Genomic DNA, 24,765 nt, shown 5'->3' with positions numbered 1-24,765 from the left:
GAGGTCAGCTGTAGTCTTCTGTTTTTATTATTTTGTTTTGAAAGGTTGGAGAAACTGTTTTCTCTTCCTAGTTTGCTAATAATGTTAATAATGAATGGATATTGAATTTTTCCAGTTTTTGTTTACATCTATTAAGTTGATCCTCTTTTTTTCTTATTTCATTTGTTGAAATGGTGAATTATATTACTTACCTATGCTTCTATGTCTTTGACTTCTGAATAGTAAGTTAAACTTACATTCCTAAGATCACCACTTAGTGCTAATGTATTATCCATTTCATTTATTGCTGCTTTAAAGTTGTGAATATCTTGTTGGGAAAATTTGCTTCTATGTTCACAAGGGATATTACTCTGTAGATTTATTTTCTTGTTATTCCTTTGTACGATTTTGGTATAAGAGCAATAATGACCACATAAAGTAAGTTAGGAAGTGCTTCAACTTATGATATTTTCTGGAAGACTTTGTGTAGAACTAGTATAATCTGTTCCTTGAATATTTGCAAGAACATCACTGAAGCTATCTGGGCCTGATTTTTGCTTGGTTTTGATTTTAGGTTTTGGGGGCTTAGTGTTTTGTGATTGTTTTTAGTAAACTGTTTAAAAAATTCAATTATTTAATAGATATAGATTATTCTAGATGAACTTCAATAATTAATTTTTTCCAATAAATTTATCAGTTATGTGTAAGATATTGAATTTTTTGATTTGGAATTATTTATAATATTGCCAAATTAACCCTTTAATATCATAAGGGTTGATAATGATATATATACTCTTTATTCTGTATGTTGGAAATGTGTGTCTCTGTTTCTTTATAAGTCTGGCTTGGGGTTACATATTTGTTTGATATTTTTAAAGAATCAACTTTGATTACTTTGTCTTGCTCTATTTTTTTTTGTACTCATTTTCATTGATCTCTGCTCTTAGTTCTTATCATTATTATTACCTTATTTATGCTTTATTTGGGTTTAAGTTCCTTTTCTATTTTTATTTCTTAAAATTGTAAATTTATTTAAGATGTCTTCCTTTGTCATATAAGCATTTAAAGCTGTAAAAATCCTCTAAATATTGCTTTATCTTTATGCCATAAATTTTTATATGTTTTGTCTTCTTTTAATTCAACATGCTTTCTCATTTCTAATGTGACTTTTGCTTTGACCCATGGGTCACTTATAAGTGTCAGACATAATTTCAAAATATTTGTGTACTTTCTGGCTGTCTTTCTGTTATTGATGTCTAGTTAAATTTATATGAGGTCACAAAACATGCTCTATAATTTCAATTCTTTTAACTATGTTAAGTTTTGGTCTCGGTGAATGAATGTTCCATGTATACTTAAAAATACAGTGTATTCTGTTGATGGTTGAATTGTTTTATAAGTTGCAGTTAAGTCAATTTGATAGTTTGCATTGTCTTTATAGATCTTGTACATTTTCTGTTTTCATATTCTATCATTACAAAAAAGGAAGTGTTAAAACATTCAACTAAAATTGTGGATATGTCTATTTCTTCTTTTAGTTCTACCACTTTTTGCTTAAGGAATTTTGAAACTCTACAGTTAGAGACATACATATTTAGAATTGTTGTATCTTCTTGAAAGAGTGAACTTTTCATTCTGTGTAATCTCTGTCTTTTTGAATTCCTGATAATATTGTTTCTTCTGAAGTCTATTTTGACTAATAATAAATTTAGAATAAATAACTAATATAGTTATTATAATTTTCTGTTAATTAGTGCTTCAAGATATACCTTTTTCCAATCTTTTAGTTTATGTGTATTTATAGCTTTATATTTAAAGTTGCTTTTGTGGTGGTTGGGGTGGGGAGTATAACTTGAATCTTGTTTTTTCAATCCATTCTGGCAATCTCTGTTGTTTAACTGTTATGTTTATGTCATTTATATTTAATGCAACTTTTGATGTAACATGATATAAATCTATAATCACAGTATTTGTTTTCTATACAGTTTATTTTTTCTTTATTCTTTTTGTCCACTTATATACCTGCTTTGGGATTAACTTAGTTTATTTTATGATTTCATGCTATCTCTAGTAATGGCCAATTTTTATAACTATTCTATTTATTTTCAATTACCCTTGTATTTACAGTATTTATATTTAATTAGTCTAACTTCAAATGACATTGTATCACATCAAGTATAAAATGAAGAAACATGCTTAAAATGGTGTACTTCTAATTCTTCTCTTATTTTATGCTATTGCTGTCAGACATTTTAGTTTTATGTATTCTATAAGCCCACATTATTACCATTTTTGCTTTAGACATTCAATATTTTTTTAAGTTATTTAAAACTCTGTGTCTGTTTTTCCCAGCATTTCTATATTCTAACTACCACTTCCACTCAGTCTTGAACACTTCACCAATAATTTTACCTGAATTCTTACATTCCTGTGTGACACCCAGAATCTCTTCCTAAACTACCAAAAGTGAGTCAGAGCTGACTCTCCATCCCCTCTTGGAGAAGTCTGTCTTTCTTTAGATTTAAGACTGCTTGTTTACTCTGCAACCCATCTCTCATGAGTTTATGAAAAATTATGGTTTTGTAGTTTCTCCTTTTTCTCTTGTTAGATTCATAGCAATGTTCTTTTCTTTTCTCTACATACTGTATGAAAGCAGACTACACACAACTGAAATTTTAAAAACAGATGTTACCAACATAAAAAGTATAATTTTGCATTTATTACTTAGTGCATTATGTATACACTGTAGAGGAAATGAGTTAGTTACTTTAAGTTATAATTATATTTAGTGGAATATTTTATTTTGAACTGACTGTTTTATAGTTTGTCATTTAATTATCTATGTTCTATAACTTGAATAAGTCATTCAATTGATGAAGATTATGGAAGTGAATTGTCAGTATGCTTCTAAACATATAGCAACAAATCTATTTCAAATATGTATTCAACAAATAATTATTCAAGCCCACTATTGAAAGTTAGGGTGCTAATGTGATAAAGACTGTTTAAATACCTTCTCTGGATGTACTTGGAATTTCTGCCTGAGGGTTTTATTAACAGTAAAGAAATGAGCGACCAGCAATTCTTTTTAAGTTGTATATTCAAATACAAAATAGATTTGCTGATATTTATGACATACTGTAAAGAAAAAAATTAAGACACTTGAATAAAGTATCATTAATAAAATAAAAAGAAAATAAACTAAACCATATATCTTAGAAAGTGAATGTTAGAGACCAAACAATAATACATAATAAACATAATAAATACTTTCAAAAAAACAAGAATTAAAACTAGTACTCAAGAGCCAACATTGTGGAAGACATTGTGTGTCAATTTTAGAGCAATAGTTGAAAGGAATTTTATGCAATTCATTAGCAGGTGGGTGTAAGGGTTCTAGTTAGGTCTAAAGAGACTAGAGCAGGCTCTTAGCATAAACTTTTGACACAGACCAGCAAAAATTTCTTTCCAGAACATGGCTCCACATTGAGAAGAATTTAATGAGAATAAAAATTTTTAAATAAGTACAACAGGGGCACCTGAGTGGCTCAGTTGGCTAAGTGTCTGACTCTTGATTCTGGCTCAGGTCATGATCTTACAGTTCATGAGATTGCACTGACAACATGGAGGCTACTTGGAATTCTCTCTTTCCCTCTCTCTCTTCCCCTCCCCAGCTCTTGTTCTCTTTCTCTCTCCTTCTCTCTCTCTCTCTCTCTCAAAATAAATAAACTTAAATAAATAGGTACATCAGATAATACAGAAGGAAAGAAAAGAGACTTTAAAGAGGAAAGTGAAGGAGCAGACCAGAGCTAGGGAATCTCAGAAATCAAATCACCATGTTTCTGAAAACTACATAAAAACAACAAAAGAAAAAGCTCTGTTAAGTTAGAAAAGCTACCCTGAAGTGGCTTCCTTTTAAACATCCATAAAAATTGATTTCACATAACAATGAGCAATGGGAAAGGATTATGGCTCAAAACCCGTAAAATGTTAGTATAAGGAGAAAAGGAATAAGTAGCAAAATAGCATACCTACAGAAAGTAAAAGCATATCAGAAAGATAATACAAAACTGATCAACTATGTTTAAACCAATGACTTTATCATGATACTATAGGGGGGTGGGAAATATAATTGTTCATTTTTGTGGTGAACAATTTATTGTTTTTAGGACTCATAATTAAAGGGAAAATATGTTGTCTTTACTAGATCAACTGTACCACTGGAAAATGAACTATTGGAAAAAGAAAAATATCTCTTTCTAGAACCATTCCATCTAATAATTGAAAATAAATTATAAACTTAAAATATTGCCATTTTTCCAGCTTACTCTAAATACACGATCTAGATATTAAGCAGCAACAGATGCTAACATCATAAAGAGTGAGACAAACAGACAGGATGTGTCTCCTGGTGAAAGAACACAACATCATCTAGATTTGCCAGTGATCAGAGTCAAGAGACTTTGATTCTGAATTCATCTTCCCATTGGCAGGAAATACAGAGGAGAGGAGAACGTGCAATCATCAAAATCTAGAGTTTGAAAAGCTCTAAAAAAGTCAAATAGCTTGGATTCTTCAACAAACTAATTGTAAAGAAAAGAAAGGAATAGAAGAGGACTTGTAGAATAATGAAGACTCAAAAGTAAATCATCAAAAGAGGTGAACTAAGGGCCGCCTGGTTTGAGCGTCCGACTTCGGCTCAGGTCATGATCTCACAGTTTGTGAGTTCAAGCCCCGCGTTGGGCTCTGTGCTGACAGCTCAGAGCCTGGAGCCTGCTTCAGGTTCTGTCTCCCTCTCTCTCTGTCCCTTCCCCACTCATGCTCTGTCTCTCTCTGTCTCTCAAAAATGAATAAAACGTTAAAAAAATTTTTTAAAGGGGTGAACTAAAAACTACTGTCCAAGGATACACATTTGGGTCATTAAACTATGAAGAAATATAAGAAGTGATTAATAGGAACTTCAAAATATTGAAGAATTTGGAGGAGGAAAATGTAGTTGTGATTAGATCTATACTAAGCAAATAGCTACATTGCACACACACCACTGCTCAAATTTTGGAGGGATGTCTAAGAGAAGAGATTCTAGTATATTACAAGTAACTCAAGTCCATAGTAGCTTTATCATGAGGTAGCTGAGTGATGGGGATGGTGGAGCCAACTGCTGCCTGGGTTCAAATCCCATCTGTATTCTGGCAGCAGGACTGTGGACAAGTTTCTTCATCTGTGTAATGGAGATAGCTTCCCTCACAGGTTTGTCATGACAACAAAAATAAATGTTATAAAAAATTTTAGTTTTACATTTTATAAGTGAGAAAACCTTAGAATATTTGCAATATTAGTCAGAAGTAAACATATATATTTTTATTGTTATTCCAACAAGTCTCAATATTTCATCTAGGTAAAACTCCAGAAGTAAGATTTAAGCCATATGAGTTGATATTTGACTTCAACTGAAGCACAAATACTCATTGATTGAACTGAATTTGTAAGCACAACGTGTCTTCCAGGTGAAGTGGCAAACATTTCTCAAATACTATTGAGTTTTTTATATCAGTTTCATTACTAATGTTTGTTCAATATCCTTATTGTCGGATCTTTTTATCTGTGTCTCTCTCTGTTTCTCTCTCTCTCTCTCTCTCTCTCTGTCCATATGACACTTATTTGAAAAGTTTTTGAGAAACATTTTAGGAAAGGCAAGCTTTTGTGCTGACTGCTATGATTAGTTGGGCCAAACAAGTATGCAATATTGTGGAATTTCATGGAACATTACTGTGAAGGCCATGCTGAATAAACAAAGGGCCAAGCTTGATTAAACTGACTCTCATATAGATGAAATTAAATTTTGCATAGTTCTTCTCAGATTAAATTTGGGGATCATTTTTGCATCAGGTTTGTAAAAAACTGGCACATGTTTGGCTACAGTTTCATTAAATAGTTCATTCTTTTCAAATAGTAGCTCCGAAATAGGTTTCATATTTATGGTAATTACTCTTTGAGATTCGAAAGTTTAAAGTTAGCATGTTTTACCTTACTATCTTTGGAAATATTAATTACATCCTGGCCTCCTGAAAGATGAGGGCTTTGCTATTATTTTCATATGTTTTAAGGGATTTTTCAAAGGTAAAATTTTAATGTCAAAAAATTTGGGATTTTTGTGTTTTGGCACAATTCCTTTACTCTGTCACAAATGATTAAAATATGCATCCTCATAAAGAACTATTGCCTAAAAATTTTATCCTCTTTAAAATATTTTTTTCTGATTACAAGTCATATAAAGTTCTTAAAGTTTAAGTTCACTGAAATGTATAATGTTCAGAGGTAATGTCTCCTATAAGTTCAACCTCCAGAGATAATCACTGTCAACATTTTGCTCAAAAATGTCTCTTGTAGGGGCACCTGGGTGGCTCAGTTGGTTAGGCATCCGACTTCAGCTCAGATCATGATCTCATGGTTTGTGAGTTCAAGCCCCGAATCAGGCTCTGTGCTGACAGCTCAGAGCCTGGATCCTGCTTCAGATTCTGTGTCTGCCTCTCTCTCTGCCCTTCCCCTGCTCGTGAGCACTCTCTCTCTTCCCTCTCTCTCTCAAAAAATAAATAAACATTAAAAAACTTTCATTCAGGCTCTGGGCTGATGGCTCGGAGCCTGGAGCCTGTTTCCGATTCTGTGTCTCCCTCTCTCTCTGCCCCTCCCCCGTTCATGCTCTGTCTCTCTCTGTCCCAAAAATAAATAAAAAACGTTGAAAAAAAAATTTAAAAAAAAAAAAAAAACTTTCAAAAAAATGCTTCTTGTATATCATGTCATATATGGGTATGTACATATGGCTTAAGTATAATCTTACTATCCATAGTTCATCTACCTTTGTAGACTAAGGAAAGATTGTCTCAATTGGAAGCTATATATTAATTAATTCAGTTTGTAAAATTTGACAAAGAAATTTGAAACAAAAGTTAAGTAAAAACTTTCAAAGAGGCCAGTACCCATAAAGCACTCATTCATACTGGCTAATAGCATATTTAAAGAACCATTTGATGGAATGTCTGATGTTTTATATTTTTGAAAAGTTATCAAGTAGAGATATTAATAAGATCCAGTCCCTAAGTGACACCATAGAGAAGAGCAAACCTTGTCACCACAGATCATATCCATATTGACAGGTAAATGGAAAATAAACATTGTCTTATAAAGTCACTGTTTCCAGATCTCTTTTCATAGAAGCTTAGCATGTAGTTTAACTAACACTAGAACCATTAAATGCTAAAAGTTGCTCTATAATTATACCAAAACATTTTTATGCCATTTCTTTTTAGACAGACAGTTACGAAGAAAAGGAGATATGGGAATATATTTATTCATTCAAACTATTCATTTGTTCAGTAACTATTAACAATTGTGTGATGAGAACCATGCTAGGCACAAGAAACATAGCACTGAGCAAAAACACTACATTCTGATCTCAGATACATTATTTTTGAGAGAAATAGTTACGTATCAAAAAAATCACAAATAGAAGTCAAAGAATTACTGATGTGGTAATAGTTTCAATGCTAGGTACTTGCTATTACACAGAAAAAAAAAAAGATGAGTCTCAATCCACAAATATTTATTACCTTATAGCTGCATAAAGAGAATAGTGATAATGCAAGTTTCCATTACCCCAGGATGTGTGACAGGAAATAAATAGTAAAAAAATATAATCATTAGGTAAAGGCAATATGTTGGTATCACATAAGCATTAAGAGATGAATGGGTGTATTATAGGCATGGTTTTCTAATGCATGCAAACAATACACTGCCTTACAATGTGTGTACCTCCTAATACAAAACATCTACATCTGAGCTATGAGGAAACTACATTGAAGTTGTGTCAAGATACACATACTCATTTTTTCACATAAGCATTAATTATGAGTCTTCCTGACTAGTGGTTTCCATCATGATTTGAAATGATTTGATTTAAATTACATCTTTCCTAGAGGAGATTTGTCCAAACACAGAGAGAAAATTTTCTCCTAAAGTATTCCAGGTTTTAAATCAATCAGTACATGGAATTTTAACAGAGGTAACCACATAACTTACATTTCCAAGTTCCAACCTATTATTGTAAAGAAATTGCTGAATCCTCAGGATGAGTACAACCAAAGCTTGTCTGAGTTCACTCCCAGGTTTGTTAACCTTTGGGGGAAAATCTTATGTGAATACAGAATGCACTGGAAAACAAAGAAAGACCTGTCCAAGCCTCATGATTCAATGGTTAAGGTTGGAACTTTAGGATGTGGTAAATTTGAATTAGTGGCATTTAAAAACACTTGTGACTTCCAGAGATCTTGATAGCGGGTATGTACCAAATTTCTGGAAAATAAATGTTATATATACGTATATATAAATAATTTAGCGGTTTTAAGAGTGGTTTTGCAGATATGTAGTATTGAAAAGTTGGTTAAAGTAAGACTTCTCAATTTGGGGGGCTATTTGTGTACCCCAAAATTCGTGTGTTAATACCAAATCCCCAGTGGGATGGTATTAGGAGGCAAGACCTCTAGGACTTGATTAGGTCATGAGAGTGGAGTCCTCATGAATGAGATTAGTGCTTTTATAAAAGAGAACCCAGAAAGCTCCCTTGCTCCATCCACCATGAGAGGACACAGCAAAAAGACAATAATTTATGAGCCAGGAATTCATCTCCTCAGACATGGAATCTGCCAGAGCCTTGATCTTGGACTTCCTGGCCTCCCCAACTGTGGGAAATAAATGTTTGCTGTTTAAACCACCCAGTGTACAGCAAACTGAACAAAACCAAGCTTCACGAAAAGAGGGGAAATGACATTTTTTTTCTCAGTCAGCCTCTGAATCTCAAAGTTGTTTTTGTGGCATACCTGTTTATGGAAATTTCATTCATCCACGTAAGGTATCATTGAAGAATGTGCATTTCCAAGCAGTCTTGGGAAGTTCTAAAATACAGCAGGCATACTTACCACAAAGTTACACTGGTAAGTTTAATTTAAAAGAGAAAATATTATATATCACCTATGCCAAGACTGCCTAAATTATAGATACTGTTAAATTGTAGGGAACGTTAGGTTGGATTTTATTCCCTTTTTTGGACCTATGAGATCTTGGTTGCGTATCTAGCAGTCCATGTTTCCTATCTGCATTGATTGTTAGAAATGGCAGAGAATTTCTAACCACATCTGACTTGGTCAGGTCGCCATGTCTTACGGCCACCAGTTGACCCTTCACGCACATTACCAAGACCTCCCTTTTATGCTAAGAGGGAGAGAAACTTAATTTTGCTGGTAGTTGCTATATTGTCTCTCTTCTTGTTTCCTCACATTTTCAATTTTTGAAGAGTAACTTCCTCAGGGGCTCCTATAACCACTAAACCACTCCCCACAGTAAATCCCTTTATTACTGTCTAGCTATATATTATTGGCTCACTTAATTCTATTATTAAATAAGTTCATTTTGTTGGATCAAACCTAATTCCTTGTTCATTTGCTTATCTTTGGAAATGTGAAATCTCTCTATGATTAAAAAAGAAAGAAAAAAAGGGGCTATCTGATTTCTAATTTGGAACAGATAAACAGTTCTTCCAGACTGCTGTATGAAATAAGACAAAACGCCAACACAGAAACCTCTCTCCGTATGTTGTGGTTTATTCCAAAAAGACATGGAACCCAATGCTATTCCTCATCAGTTAAGATTTAGTGTTTGAATATGCCATGATTTGTTCTCTAACCTTGATGGATTAACTTGAGAGATGTCAAAAGTAGCTGCCAAGTTTAGGGAGGAAAACAAGATAAGATTTATCCATACCAATAGATCTCTCAATATGTCTGGTTTTTATCACTTGTGTTGCCAAACAATTGTATATTGTAGAATGATCTCAGTGAATAAAGGAAGGAAAAGAGGCACTCTATCTTTTTTTGCCAACACTGTTATATATCGGATTATCTGAGCTTTAAAGTTGTGGCAGGACGTGAATAATGACAGGTATGACTACAATGTCAGAAACCCGTATTTTATAGTCCAGGTGGATTATCATAGAACTATGGAATTTTTGTGCTCCAAAGAACGTTAGAGACAATAAAACTGTTCACCTTTTAACATTTTTCCTAAATTTATGTTAGCCCACCAATCAACTGAAATACATCTCTCATGTATACAATATTAAGTATAAGACATTTCTTATGTGCCATTTCTTTAAAGTTAACAATTGCTACCTATCACTTGAAGAGGATGACTGAAATGCCTCAAGCAGACCATATATTCTATAGATACAAATGCCAAATGACTCGGATTTGACTCCCAGAACACCCTATGTTCCTGTTAGAGTACCTGCCTTTTTTCTTTTTTTTCTTTTAAGTAGGCTTCACGTTTAGTGTGGAGCCCAGCACAGGGCTTGAACTCACAACCCTGAGATCAAGACCTGAGCTGATATCAGGAATCCAGCTCTTAACCTACTGAGCCACCCAGACGCCCCTAGAGTACATAACTTTAAGGAAATAAGATGTTTTTTGTCCCTTAACATCATTTCAAAATTCATTAGTGCTAAACATTCTAATTATATTGGAAATTAAAAAAAAAAAAAACCCTCTGTTTACATTTAAATATGATGCCAAAATATCAGCTGTCCATCATTCAAACATTTTGGGTTGCGGCACATTTTTCTGGCCCTGAGTGAGAATAGAGTAACAGATTACTCACTTGTTCCTCTTTAGACTTTTTGGATTCAGATTTTTACTCCATTAATATCACCATTTTTATTCCTTTGCTCTCTTTCATTTTATCAATAGGCGTGTGTGTTGGAAAGAATACTTATAGGTGATTAATAGGCTTTTTGAGCACAATTAATTAGTCTGCACAAATCAACAATTTAAATATTATCAGTTTTCACATAATTTTAACGAAAACTATTTTGTAGGGTGTTCCTCATCCACTTCTGAAGCAACTTTCATTGAATCACAGTCTTTGCCTTACCAAAAGATTTTGTCTAATCAAACTAGCTGCTATAAATCTAGCTACCTTCACTGCAAGATACCAAAGGCACAGCTGTATTTAAATAATAAAAAAAAAAAAGTTCAGGGGCGCCTGGGTGGCTCAGTCGGTTAAGTGCCAGACTTCAGCTCAGGTCATGACCTCACAGCTTGTGGGTTCGAGCCCAGTGTAGGGCTCTGTGCTGACAGTTCAGAACCTGGAGCCTGCTTTGGAGTCTGTGTCTCCCACTCTCTCTGCCCTCCCCCTGCGCTCTCTCTCTCTCTCAAAAATAAATACACATTAAAAAAAATTAAAGAAGATTTCAGCTTCACAACTACCAACTTTGGCAGAATGAAACATGTACTTTTTTCATGGAAATGGACACTCATCTGAATGACCAGTGGAAATTTAAATTCAAAGTGTTTCCAAAATCTGAAAAACATTTCCAATTTAAGATGTATTCCATTGATGCTATACTTTCAAGAATATATGGAAACTGATATGAATCTAAAGTGCCTCTAAAAAAGTCCTTTTTAGCAAAATATATTTTCATTTTAAAATTGACAAGTTTGTCATCTAATTATAAGTTTAATGGTTAAAAATATTTGTTGTTTTAGGAAATGCTGTTTTATAATACATAAAATTGAAAAACATAAGCAGAATATTTGATGTGTCATTATTATGGAATATTACAAATAATGACAACTGTAACTACATTGCCAGGAAACTTTGATCCTGTAGTTTACTTATTTGTCAGAAGTCAAACTTGAACAATTGCAAACTAAGCAAGACAATACTACTTATGACTCTAAAAAATGTCCATGATTTAGTATTGATGACGCCTTTTAAAATGAGAGTACTCAAATATGAAATAACCAGGGTTCTCCGTTCCAGCGAAATGAATAAACTAGTGTATTGTGGGCAGATACTATGAAAGTTGTTTCAGACCATCTCTATCATTATACCTGCCCCCACCCCTTTCCTTAAAAGGACAGAAGAGAAAACAAAAAGCTATAGTAAAAAACAAGCAATCCGAGGCAAGTGTAACTCTCCCTTTACGTAAAAAGCATAATACCAGAGGAGTTAAAGTTTAAGTTCAAGGACCTGTTAACATACTGGCATGAACACCCAGTTCATTCTGACTTTCAGACTCTGTTTACCAAGCAGGACTCCTGGCTCTAATCATTTTTCCTTCTTCTCTTTATAGTGAAAACTGTATCTCTTACTTTAGGCTCTGATCACTAGTTTCTTTTCAGCAACATGTCCTCCCTTGATTTCTGCCTTCTCCCAGTCCTTGGATAAGCTTCTTTCTGCAAGGATCTTTATTGTGGCTGTAGTTTAAGGCATTCCTCTCCTGAGTGAGTGTCTCGGGCCCCACAGAAAGCATGGTTTCAACTAATTACTTGGAAAAAGTGGTGTTACCAATTTCCACACCAGTCTAAACAGACATTATATCTTGTCTAACTAGGATCCCTACTATAATTATACTTACTTTAAATATTCAGATACATACATTTGTAAATAAATGGAATATACGTTATAAATTAAAATAAATATGAATATATTTATTTTATAAACATATGTAAAATTTATAAAATAACTTCAAGGCAATTTCATTTTCACCAAATTAAATATTCTGAAGATCAAGAGACATTAAGTATTAGGCTTTGGTTATTTATGCAGTTTTCTTGCTCGGCTGATCATGACTGAATTTTCTAGAAGTGAGTAGCTGTCTAGATACATAAAATATTCATTATTCTTTTAAGAACTCATGTTTATATCATCATTCCCACCCCCATCTCTTTTAGGAAGCAGTTTTTAGATGAAGCTGCACTTGAAGAATGTTTTAGTATTTTGTTTTCTACACTGTTTGTGGGAAAGTCAAAGAAAATTAAGGCTACGCTGTTTCTTCCTCAGCTGCTAACAGAAGTTTTGAGAGTTTCAAGTGTACTTATATTCTACTCATTAAACAAAAGTTAAAAAAAAAAAAACTTCCATGGATATCAAACACTTCTTTTTCTCTTATATATCTGTTTATGTGGAAAACAAACCTTTTGGCAATCTGTACATATTTAGGTGTGTTTTTTTTCCTTTTCCTTTAAGTTGAAAAACACATGATAAACATTTGTCATAAATTGTCAGCTTACCTTTCATTCTTGGGTTTGATCCAGCAAGCGCTCTCCATCACAAACTCTTCATCTGGCATATTTAACTGATGACTCTGCAGATAAAGCTGAAAGAAGATGATTTAATAATTCCCTTCATGTTCTAGTCTCAGGTTAAGTTGCCCTTACTTTACATTTATTTCAAATCTTTTTCTTTTCTGTGTAAGAGCCTCTAAGTTTTCCTTCTTTTTCATATGAAAAAAAAAAAAAAGATCCTTTACAAACAATTATCTCCTCTTGATTTCTATTTTTCAGTGTACTCTTCAATGTCTTTAAGAGCTTTTGCTTCCTTTTTTAAAAACAATTTTAAAGGGGCTCCAGTTAGCACTTATTTAGCAAACAAACTCTATTAAATGCTTAGTAGGTGCTAAGCACTAGACATAAAAGTATGGCTGAAACAGATGCTTATGTGAAGAACTCGTGGCAGATTAGCAATGAAATGAAAAGTGATTTCATTCAAGGAAGACTATACAGTGGAGGAAAACAAAAGAAAAACAAAAACAAAACTGTTTCCGAATTTCAGAGGCCTGGTTAAAAATTAAGGATCAGTCACTTTAAATGTACATGATACTGGCCATGTCCCTTATTCTCTCTGAATCATTACAGTGTAATCTGTAAAACTGCCCCCTACAGAAGAAAAGAGAGTAAGGATCTTTCGCTATAGGTAGTGCTTTGTCCATTATCCATGATTCTTAGGTACGTATTCAGAAGACATTACAACACAAATGGAAAAGCAGTTTAAAAATGTGCATTTCTAAAAGAGCTTGTGAGAAGAATAGAAAAAATTCCTGCACTAAGATGAATATAACAAAAAAGAACAATGTGCAGTTCCACTATAACCCCAGTGGAGTGGCCCCTTTTCTCCAGGGTTATACCCACTGCAATTAAAATCCCCTGGATGTACCACAACAAGCAAGTATAAGACTCTGAAAGGCAGAAACAAGAATGTGGATTGTCTAGGGACCGTGGAACTTGAGGAGTAACACGGCGGTGGGTCCCTTGGGTTTCCTGATCGTCTCCAGAGTGCTGGAGAGGATTCCAACCCAGAACCTCCAACAGGCAAGGACAAAAACAAACAAGCAAAAAACCTACAAGCAAAGATTGTTTCCTGAAGAGACCTAACAGAACAGAAAACCACTTTTGGAAATACCCACCGTACTATAGCCAAATACCAACAGAACCCTTTCCTTCATGGTTGCCGTGGGGCTGAACATGTACTTTTTTCATGGAGATGGACACTCATCTGAATGACCAGTAGAAATTTACATTCAAAGTGTTGATCTTCCAACACTTCCACACCAAATTCGTTGGTCTTCCACCCTACACCCCCTTCATCCAAACAGAAGATTAGCTCCCCGTTTGTTCCAGCCAACACCACTGGTCTCTCTGACTGACCAGTGGTGTTGGCTGGAACAAACGGGGAGCTAATCTTCCGCCCCCCACCTGGTGGAAGGAGGTACTGCTCCGATTCTCCTGCTGCCTGTGTTGGCAAACCAAGTAGGAAGTTGATTTTCCACCCATTCTTTTTTTTTCCCCCCTGTAAAACTAAAATAATAGACCAAAGGCTGACTAGTGTTTTCATACACTATACTGCCTGCCACCGGCTTAACTTTTTAAAATCCATTTCTTCTGATTTCACCACTTAAGGCTTTTTTATACTACGCTCTAACATTAGCAATAACCTTGCTATATTTTCTAAAACGCTACTTTATTTCCTTCTGCAACACCTTTCTCATTCTTTCTATTAAAACAAGCAAACAACAACAAAAAATCAAACTTCCATAACTAAAAGTGAAGTGCTATAAGAGTTTCCACTAAAACAATCTGTCCAAAATGCTGATTTTAAATTATTTATAGATTTATAGTAATTTTTGCTTCAAGCTTACTATATTTTAGAAATGGATGTATATCTGTATTTGCTTTTATGTCTACAAATGTTATTAACAGCAGATTTAAGTTTAGAAGCATAAGTAATATATCAGAGCAACACTGGGAACTTAGAAATTAATATTTGGTGCTATCAAGATTAACAAGTACATTTCTATTATTACATTTTTGAGGAAGCTCCATACTGTTTTCCATAGCAGCTACGCCATTTTACATTCCCACCAACAGTGTACAAAAGTTCCCTTTCTTCACATTCTCACCAACACTTGTTATTTATTTTATTTTATTTTTTAAATAACAGGCATCCTAACAGATCTGAGGTGGTAACGGATTGTGGTTGTGATTTGGCATTTTCCTAATGATTAGTAATTCTGAGCATCTTTTCATATATTTCAGTCTGTTTTTATGCCAATATTGTACTGTTTTAATAATTTAAAATAATTCCATATGATCCAGCAATTCCACTTCTGGATATATATCCAAGAGAATTGAAATCAGGATCTCAAAGAGGTAGCCACATTTCAATGTTTACTGCAATATCATTCATAGCAACCAACCTAGAAAAACAACATAAATGTCCATCAATGAATAAAAGAACCTCAAAATGTGGTATATATGTACAAGCGAGTATTATTCAGTGATAAACAGAAGACAATTCTGTGATATGCCACAATATGGACGAGCCTAGAGGATTGTATGCAAAGTGAAATAGGCCAGTCATAGAAGGACAAATACTATATGATTCTACTTATAAGGTTTCTAAAATAATCAACCTCATCAAAACAGTGCAATGGTGGTTGCCCAGGGCTGGGGGCAACTGAGGAGCTGGTATTTTACACATATGAAGTTTCAGTTATGCAACGTAAGTTCTAGAGATTTGCTGTACGACATCGTGCCTGCAGTTAACAATACTGTATTATGTACTCGAAAGTTTATTAAGTGGGTAGATCTCATGTTCTTGCCACAATTAAATAAATAAGTGAAAGTGGTGTGTATTTTTCTGTTTTTTTTTTTTAAGACCAAATAAGTAGAGTATACTAGGGGTGCCTCAATGGCTCAGTTGGTTAAACCTCCGACTTTGGCTGAGGTCATGATCTCACAGTTCTGGGTTCGAGTCCCACGTCAGGCTCAGGCCTGGAGCCTGCTTCAGATTCTATGTCTCCTTCTCTCTCTCTGCCCCTTTCCCACTCATGTTCTGTCTCTCTCTCTTTCTTTCTCTCTGAGAGATGAACAAACATTTAAAAAATCTTTAGAATGTACTAAAAAAATGCCTTAAATTGTAATTCTAGGACTGTGGCCACACCATTTTCGCAATGTCATTTTAACTTAAACTCAGAAAGGTGTTGCTGATAATTTTCATCTCAGTTTTTCACTTCATGATACAGTTAATAAACATCAATAGATACTAAAAATGTCATCTCCTTCATACAGATTTGGTCTTTTTTTTAAGAAATATTATTTTAAAAATATTTTGTTTAATTTTTTTAAACTATATGATTTTTGTACAAAGTGTGTTTCATCTATACATTATGGAATTTCACTGAAGATTTAAAAAGATTCTGTTCAACTTATAAGAATTCTTCATATAAACAAATTACTGTGGAAATTTAAACATATACATCATTTATAATGTGATTAGCTGTTTGCAAGCTGATAGGTTTGCAAGTACCCCAGATTGGATTTCCTTGGCTTCCCTCAGTTGACTTTACTGTGTCTCATATCAAAGCACATAGCTTTTTATCTCACCCCTATTTCACAGGGTCAAGAATTGATATTAACCCTTTTCCAAATGAACAACTACAACTAAAAAGTCACATAGCAAAAATATGTCCACAGGATATAAAGAAAGGTAGAAGGGTAAAAGGGTAGAAGGGTGGCTTTTTTGAGAAATAACCAAGTGGGAAAAAAAATGATATTTTTAGATTCCTAAGTATCTTGAAAGAGAAAAAAAAAAAAAAAAACAAAGCAAGAACAAATGATAGGCTCTTGCCTGGAACTGACACTTGCACCAAAAGGAAAATGCAATGAAGAAAATGAAAAGCTGCTCAGTGACCTTTCCTTTAATGCACCAAAGATAAGGTTTTCTTGTTCTTTCTAATAATGTGGCTGGTAAAATAAGAATTCTTATACTTGACACTCTTCAGTTTCTCCTATTGTACAGAGAATTGCATATTACCTTTCAGTGTTTTAAATATAAAATATAAAAAAAAATCTTTGTGGCAATCATAGTTTTAGCTACTTAAATCCCATTCACTTATAAAGCTGATGACACACAAACTGTTATCCTACTAAAGCGAAATGAAGGATTGGAGAGAGAGAGAGATGATGGAGCTCCCCAAGAAAAACACATGGATCGGTACCTGGGTTCCCGGAGCTCCAAGGATAGTGCAGAATGTGGCAAAGAAGGAAGAGAATTCAGAGAGAAAGAGGATTCTTTAATTACATTTGATGCAAGATGTTCATCAATGCTCCAGGGAAAAAAAGAATAAAAGTAGTAGTAATAATAATAAGAGCTATGGTACAATAAAAACGACTGCTAACAAATACTAAGCACTCCCTTTCTCTTAGGCACTGTATTCTAAACAATTCATTTCATTTAATTCTTTCAATAACTCTAGTTCTAGGGTTTCGAATAATGAAATTAAGGCATAGGAAGGTTGAAAAGTTTATTTAAGATTACACAATTATCAGGTAGCAGCAATGGGCTCCAAACTAAGGCAATCTGGTGTTTGAATCTATGCTTTTTACCAGTATATTATATTGTGTTTACTGAGATCTAAATATCAAAACACTTAATTTTTTCCCTCAGTAAATGCTACATAATTAAATCCATAGGATGGGTACATTCTTTACATTTGTTTAAAATATTGATATATAAGTTACAAGTAAAATAAGGCCTTTAGTTTACACAGGGACTATTTATCTAGAGTTTCTTCCATAAAGTCAACTGCGGTTAAAATATTCTGGTCCTATATTGAACACCAGGCTGATTAAATTGTCCTGCACAGAATGCCTGAATGAAATACCTTCCTTCAAGACAATGCCACATGCACAGATTTGTGCTCCTTGGAAATTGTAAGTGACTCAGTGATAACTGCTAAATTATACAGTGAATTTTTCGGAAATGTTCCATTTTCATATAGTCAATCTCCAATGGGTTGCAACAGGATTACCAGTAGTAGATTATGTAAACTTGTTAATATCTCTCATTCTTACACTCAGAGGAATGCATTTCTCAATGCTTATTGTTTAAAACATAAAATCAATAATACATTGCTGAAACCATCTGATATGTATTCCCCGTAGTGCTTTATTAATGCTACTTTTATTCATCCTGTATGCAAAATAGAAGTGATTGCTTGTTATACAGTTATTCTTTGTTGCTTATCATACTTCTTAAAAGCTTGCTCATGCTGTGCGAATCAATAAAAAATAGTTTATCACAAATACCACATTAAAATAATTGCTGTTTTTCATAGAAAAAATTAATTATCTGAAATATTTGGATTTTATTTCTTTATTTCTTTCATTTCCTCTTCTTCAAAAGAAAAATTAAAAAATAATCAAAGCATTCCTTGCCAGGACTCAGGGATTCTGAAGGCTCTCATATTTCATGAACACTATTATATTGATCTTTTCCAAGACACATTCACATTATGACTTATTTTTCACTATCAACTGTTCTACCTGATAGATTAAAATTATCCATACCACCACATACCATATGTTTTCTATGGTTAAAAGACCCGAGGGGTGCCTGGGTGGCTCAATTGGTTAAGTGTCTGACTCTTGATTTCAGCTCACGTTATGACCTCATGGTTTGTGAGATTGAGGCCCACATCAGTCTCTGTACCGACAGCATGGAGCCTGCTTGGGATTCTCTCTCTCTCTCTCTCTCTCTCTCTCTCTCTCTATCCCTCAATAAAAAAACATTTTTAAAAAATCTTTTTAAAAAGCCAATAATAATAAAATTTGCATGACATTTTACACTTTACACAGCTTTTTTACAACCTATTCACAACACTTCTAGATAGATCCAGTATGATTTTCAGGTTTCCACAAATGTGTCCTCATTACATCCATAAACTGGCTTCCATCTATTCCTACTCCAGTTAAATTAGCCTGCAGAATACTCTTTCTAGCGGCGCCTGGGTGGCTTAGATGGTTAAGCTCCAGATTCTTTCTCCCTCTCTCTCTGCCCCTCCCCCACGTCCATGCACCCCAAGCTCACTCACACTCTCTCTCACTCAAAATAAACACATAAAATTTAAGAAAAAAGAAAAAAAAAACACTCTTTCTATAGAGCTACTAACTTCCCTTTGCATATGCCATGCCTTATGCCTACTATTTTTACCTTTATACCAAATATTTCCTGTCACTTAAGACCCAGTTCAGATATCTCCTCTTCTACAAGAATTTGCCTATTTCCTCCATTTGTTAGTGATATATTTCCCTCTTCTGGAATGCTAGAGCATATTATCTCTTACGGTGTGTTCCCTGCTCTCTTATTTAAAATTAATGAGATATATGTATTATCTCACCTTTACATGGTAGACTTATTAAGCACAGCATTCTTTTTCTTTCCTCCTCTAGAAGCATCTAGCATAGTACACATTGTAGGAATTCCAAATATTTATGTGGAAAGATAAACTTTCAGAAAAAAATACATAGACAAAAATGCATCTCACAGCTGTGGGAGAACTCAACCTAGGAATTCGGACTCTTAAACTTTTATGTGGAAAAGACATAATGCTAGATGACCACTAAAAGCCAAAGTATTACCATGTTCTAAAATCAAGCCACTCTGGGGCGCCTGGGTGGCTCAGTCGGTTAAGGGTCCGACTTCAGCCCAGGTCATGATCTTGCGGTTCGTGAGTTCGAGCCCCGCGTCGGGCTCTGGGCTGATGGCTCAGAGCCTGGAGCCTGCTTCCGATTCTGTGTCACCCTCTCTCTCTGCCCCTCCCCTGTTCATGCTCTGTCTCTGTCTGTCCCAAAAATAAATAAACGTTAAAAAAAAATTAAAAAAATAAAATAAAATCAAGCCACTCTACCCTCAAGCTTAGTGCAATCATTTTATCTGGAACATATCTGGATCTCACGATTTGTAGCTGCAAATTCATGCTTTGAATTCCCTTCTTCGTTGTGCTTTCATTGTTTGTCATGTACTTTCTTAGATTTCTTTGGGGTACGGTATTTTTAACATTATTTCACCTTAAAATTTGCATGTCAATCTAAAACCCTCCTTGATGGCTGAATCAAATACATGCAAATGAACAAAAGTATAAACAAAAAAACTATTTCGGAAGTAGTCATTGGAGATATTGTTAATAGAAAATAGAGGAATTGATGTAATTATCCTGACCTTAATTTTGGTTTTCAACATAGTCCATTTGAGTGTAGCATGTATTTCTTTTAACGTTGACCAGAAATTTGAAATACTATAAAATATTTAAGCTTGGACAAAACTGTAAAGAAATGGTGTTATAATTAGAACAAAACATATTGTGAACTGGAAATCTACTGGGCTTTTGGGCCTGAGTTGGAAGTCCATATTTTCTGCTTCATATCATTATTACAGCGTGCATTAGCTGCACCCTTTTATAGGCCGTCCTTTTTTTTTTCTAGGAACCACTGGTGCTTTTAAATCATTCTTTTCAAGGAACTCATGCAATTGCCACACTTTGTAGGCAACAACTGTAATTCTAAAACGTGTCCAAATCTGTCACAGATCTGCTTTATTATTTAGTTAAACTTGAAAATAAAAGATATTTTCTCTCTATCCAAAGGCATTTTTGTAGAAGAAATTACATACAAACATACAACACAAAAGAAACTGAACCAGAAAAGAAAATTGACATTTTGATTTGTGGACTCTCCAGTAGGTCTATCATTCATCCAGAAAAATATCACTATTGTCACTCTTCTCAGGCAGGGAGACTAATTGGTGCAGCTGTGGCAGAACACAGTCTGTCTGCAGGGAAAGCTGCCTTGCAAAGAAATGGAACACGCTAAAGGACTTGCAGGTGTTACGAATTGAGTCTCAAAGATGAGACTCTGTCTGATTAAAAGGAGCTAAAGATGTATAGACCTGTCTTTCTAAACACGGAGTTACTAATATGCTTTTTTGTCTGGATGACAGTTCATTTGTGGAGCAAATATTTTTGAATTTGTGCTCTGTACAAAGCAGTGTGCTACTTACTTCCTTTAGCTTAACAAGCAAACCAAATTTGACATGTTGGAAAAGATGGTGGAGAATCAACATGGAAATGAACTCACTCCCTGAGTCATGCAGGGCCTTGTTTTGGTTTTCTTTTTTGTGATCTGGCTCCCATCGAAGTCATTCTAGAATCCATAAAGGTGATAGTGACAGCTAACATTTACCAAGGTGCAGAAAGGCGAAATCATTTGCCCAAGGTCAAATGCAGGCTTCCAGATCTCCAGTTCGGTGGAACATTGACTTTACCCGAATCTGTGAACCAGTCAGATAAGAGTGCATGGCCACAGCATCCTCTTACACTACTTTGGTGCTTTAATAAGAATTATGATGTATGCTTTCAGGATAGTGGGATCTTGTCCACCAGCCCGGAGGCCAGGTGAGAGAAGGAGGAGTAAGATCAGTCCTTCACTGCAATGCAAGAGGTTGGGAATTTTCCTAGAAGCAAGAAAAAGTCTTAGAACCCGTATTTTCCACCTAAAAGATTGATTTACCCACCATTCCTCCTGGCGTTTGAAAGGAAAACATTGCATATAAAATAAGAAAGCTTATCATTTGGGCAATCTTGAGGTTTTTTTGTTTTGTTTTGTTTTTTAAGCTCTGGAAGTTTCAGTTTTTATCAGTATCCTCGGACTATCTTTATCAATGCATGTCTTACGCTGTACTTATTTTCTTTCTTAGCTAGGTGTTCTTAAGGACAGAAAGCATGTTTTATTTATCCGTGTAAGTCTGAAGCCTGCACCAGGACATCTCAAACATTAGATGATAAATGACCATCAAATCAAAGAATAACACAAGGATAAAATATTCTCCTTATCTACCTCATGGAATTACTATAAATATTAAACGGAAACATTGTGAAAACACTGTAAAACTTTTAAAAGCTATGTAATATAAGTGAGCATAACACATGCTTATAAAATCATTATGTTAAATGTTATTTACCTGTTCACATAATTCTTATAAAAAAACTGATAAGGGAGGTATTATTGTTATCCCCTTTTTAAGGATGTGAGAGCTGAGCCACAGAGAGATGGACAAAAATGCCCAACGCAACTTAACCAGTACTTGCTAAAGCTGGGATGTGAGCCCCTCCAGTCCAAAACCAGAACCTGTGCTCTTAACCAATGCCTATTATTGCAATCAGGTTGATTTATATATTGCTTATCAATGTCTCTATGTTTCTCAATTAAAATATCAAATGGCTAAAAAAGAATGTAGCTGATGAAGGCTTATGTTGAGATGACCACTGAGATGTGAGTCAGGCAGACCCACCAAATGCTCATTACCCTACTCTTGCTGCATAATCTTAAACTTCTCACTGAATATACCACAGACTTGGTTTCCTCATCTGTGAAATGGATGTAAGATTTATGTATGAGATTAATCTACAGGTTTTATTATATGGCACCTAGTAGGACTTCAGTAATACATAGGTGCCATTATTATTATCATTTTTGTTATTATCTTTCTTTTTTCTTTCTTCCTTTCTTTCATGCTTTATGTACTAATTCTTTCAACACTTATGGATTGTGCACCTACTGTGTGTCAAGTACTGGGGATGCATAGGAGAATAAAACAGATCAACACATTTTTGCACATAGAGCTTACCAGCTAGTAGAAAGAGATATGGAGAAAAATACAAAGCAGGCAAGTTGCATAGGGTGTCCCAGGAGAAAGGGGGTATTAATTTTAGTAAGGTGGTAAGAAAAGATTGCACTAAAAAAGGGACCTTTCAAAGAACACTTGAAAGAGATAAGAGAGGGAAATCATGTGAAGATTCTAAAGAACAGCATTTTGGGCAGAGGGTAGAGCAGGTATAAGAGGGCTGGGGTGGGATCTTGGCTTGTTTGAAGAACAGCAAGAAAGCCACTGTGGATGGAGTCGTCTGAGAGAAGGGGATGGAAATAGGACTGAAGTCAGGGAATTAGAGTCCATTGTAAGCATTTTGAGTTTTATCCCAAGTCAAGTAGGGCACTACTGAAGTATTTTGAGAAGAACAGAGCCATAAGCTGATAACTTGGGCTGGCATATTAAGTAGGCAGAGATGGTGGAGAAGGAGGGTGATGGCAAGAAGCCACTTTGGAAGCTTTTGCAATAACCCTGCTGAGAGATAATAATTTCTTGGGCCAGATTTTGTGGCAATGGGGAAGTTGAGGACAACCACTTAGGTCATGCTGACATTTGACTCCTTCCATTGGCCCCAAAGCAACGAGACAACATGAAGGCAGATTTTGAGAAGGGTAAGAGGCATCTGGCATCACCTCAGATGAATTATTTGCACAGTGTACAAGCAAGAGAAGTGGTTACCTTCTAGCTAAGGGGATTAGGTTGCTTATACTGTCCAGAAGGTTCAGAGAAATTTGGAGGTTCTGGGTTCTCAAACACATCAAACTGCTCCCAACCTGGGTCTCTTTCTCTGTCAGAGTCCTGAATGTAGCATGGAAGACTTGCCAGGATTATAAATTCAGTTTACTTGGGAACTTTGTTATTCTCAAAATTTGATCCGGGGCCTCATTTTTAGCACAACCTGCTCTCTGGCTACAGGAGATGAGGGTGTTTTACATACTGCTGTCAAAGTCTTCTGATTCCCACACTGTGCCCTGAGCTGATAGCTGGCTGATTTGGTTTTATTAGTTCCTTCCTTCCGTGAATCAAAGGCACTTAAGAAAAACCAATCACCTCCATAGTCCTTATAACTACCACTACCCTCGCAAAAGTAGCTTATTTCGGAGCAATAATAATTATAAGGACTGGAGTGATAGCAGGAGACTCTAGATGGAAAAGGAGGAAGTGAAGCAGTTCTGACTTATCATCTAGCAAGCTATCCCTACAACTAACTAGACCTTAATCCCACTGGAAAACTCTGGAAGCTGATGTAGAATTCATCTCCCAGAGTTAACCCAGCAGGAGAACAACAAACTGAGGTATTTACACATAGACTCCCAATAGTCACTGGTTCCAGGCTGCTCCCTGAGACGTTCATTCTCTGGCACTTACTTCCTGATATGCCCATGGTACAATGAAAGGAAGCCACTTGAGAAAGGCTTCAGGCAATGAGTTACAGATGCTGGTAACTGGAAGTCAGTCTGTTGTGCACCACAACAGTAAGGTCCCAGGTATGTGGGCAGGGCAGGGCACTGACAGTGTCTAGCATAGCATTCTACTTTTGATGAACATCTGGGTACCTTCTAGGTTTTTGCTTTTCTGATTCATGCTGCTGGGAACATTCTTGTACATGCCTTTTAGTGAGCACATGTGTGTGATTATATTGGGCATCTATCTGGAACAGCAATTACTGGTCGTGGAGTATACATTACGTTCAGCATCTTAGATACTATCAAACGTTTCTCTAAAAGTGTTATACCAATTCACACTCTCAGGACAGTATGGGAGAATTGCCCTTCTTCCATGTTGTTGGTAACAATTGATACTTTCTGTCTTTTCTCATTTTAGCCATTTTTTTGGAACGTGTTATTGCACATGTAGGGTTCTTATTTGCTTTTCACTGACTATTAATGAAATTGTGTGTCTTTTCACATTTGA

General features: G+C 35.0%; 1 long non-coding RNA gene across 1 annotated transcript in view; it reads right to left on the bottom strand.

Moving 5' to 3' along the window:
- LOC109255355 (uncharacterized) overlaps positions 1-24,765 on the bottom strand; it is a 341,821-nt gene that overhangs the window by 210,116 nt on the left and 106,940 nt on the right. The window contains exon 2 of the long non-coding RNA XR_002075194.2: positions 13,101-13,186. This is a non-coding gene — a long non-coding RNA (uncharacterized LOC109255355). The remainder of the gene's footprint in view (positions 1-13,100; positions 13,187-24,765) is intronic.

This window comes from Panthera pardus, unplaced genomic scaffold (assembly GCF_024362965.1).
Source record: "Panthera pardus isolate Hobbes unplaced genomic scaffold, ASM2436296v1 HiC_scaffold_16, whole genome shotgun sequence".
Taxonomy (NCBI): Eukaryota; Metazoa; Chordata; class Mammalia; order Carnivora; family Felidae; genus Panthera; species Panthera pardus.
This window is presented reverse-complemented; position numbering and strand designations above follow the sequence as displayed.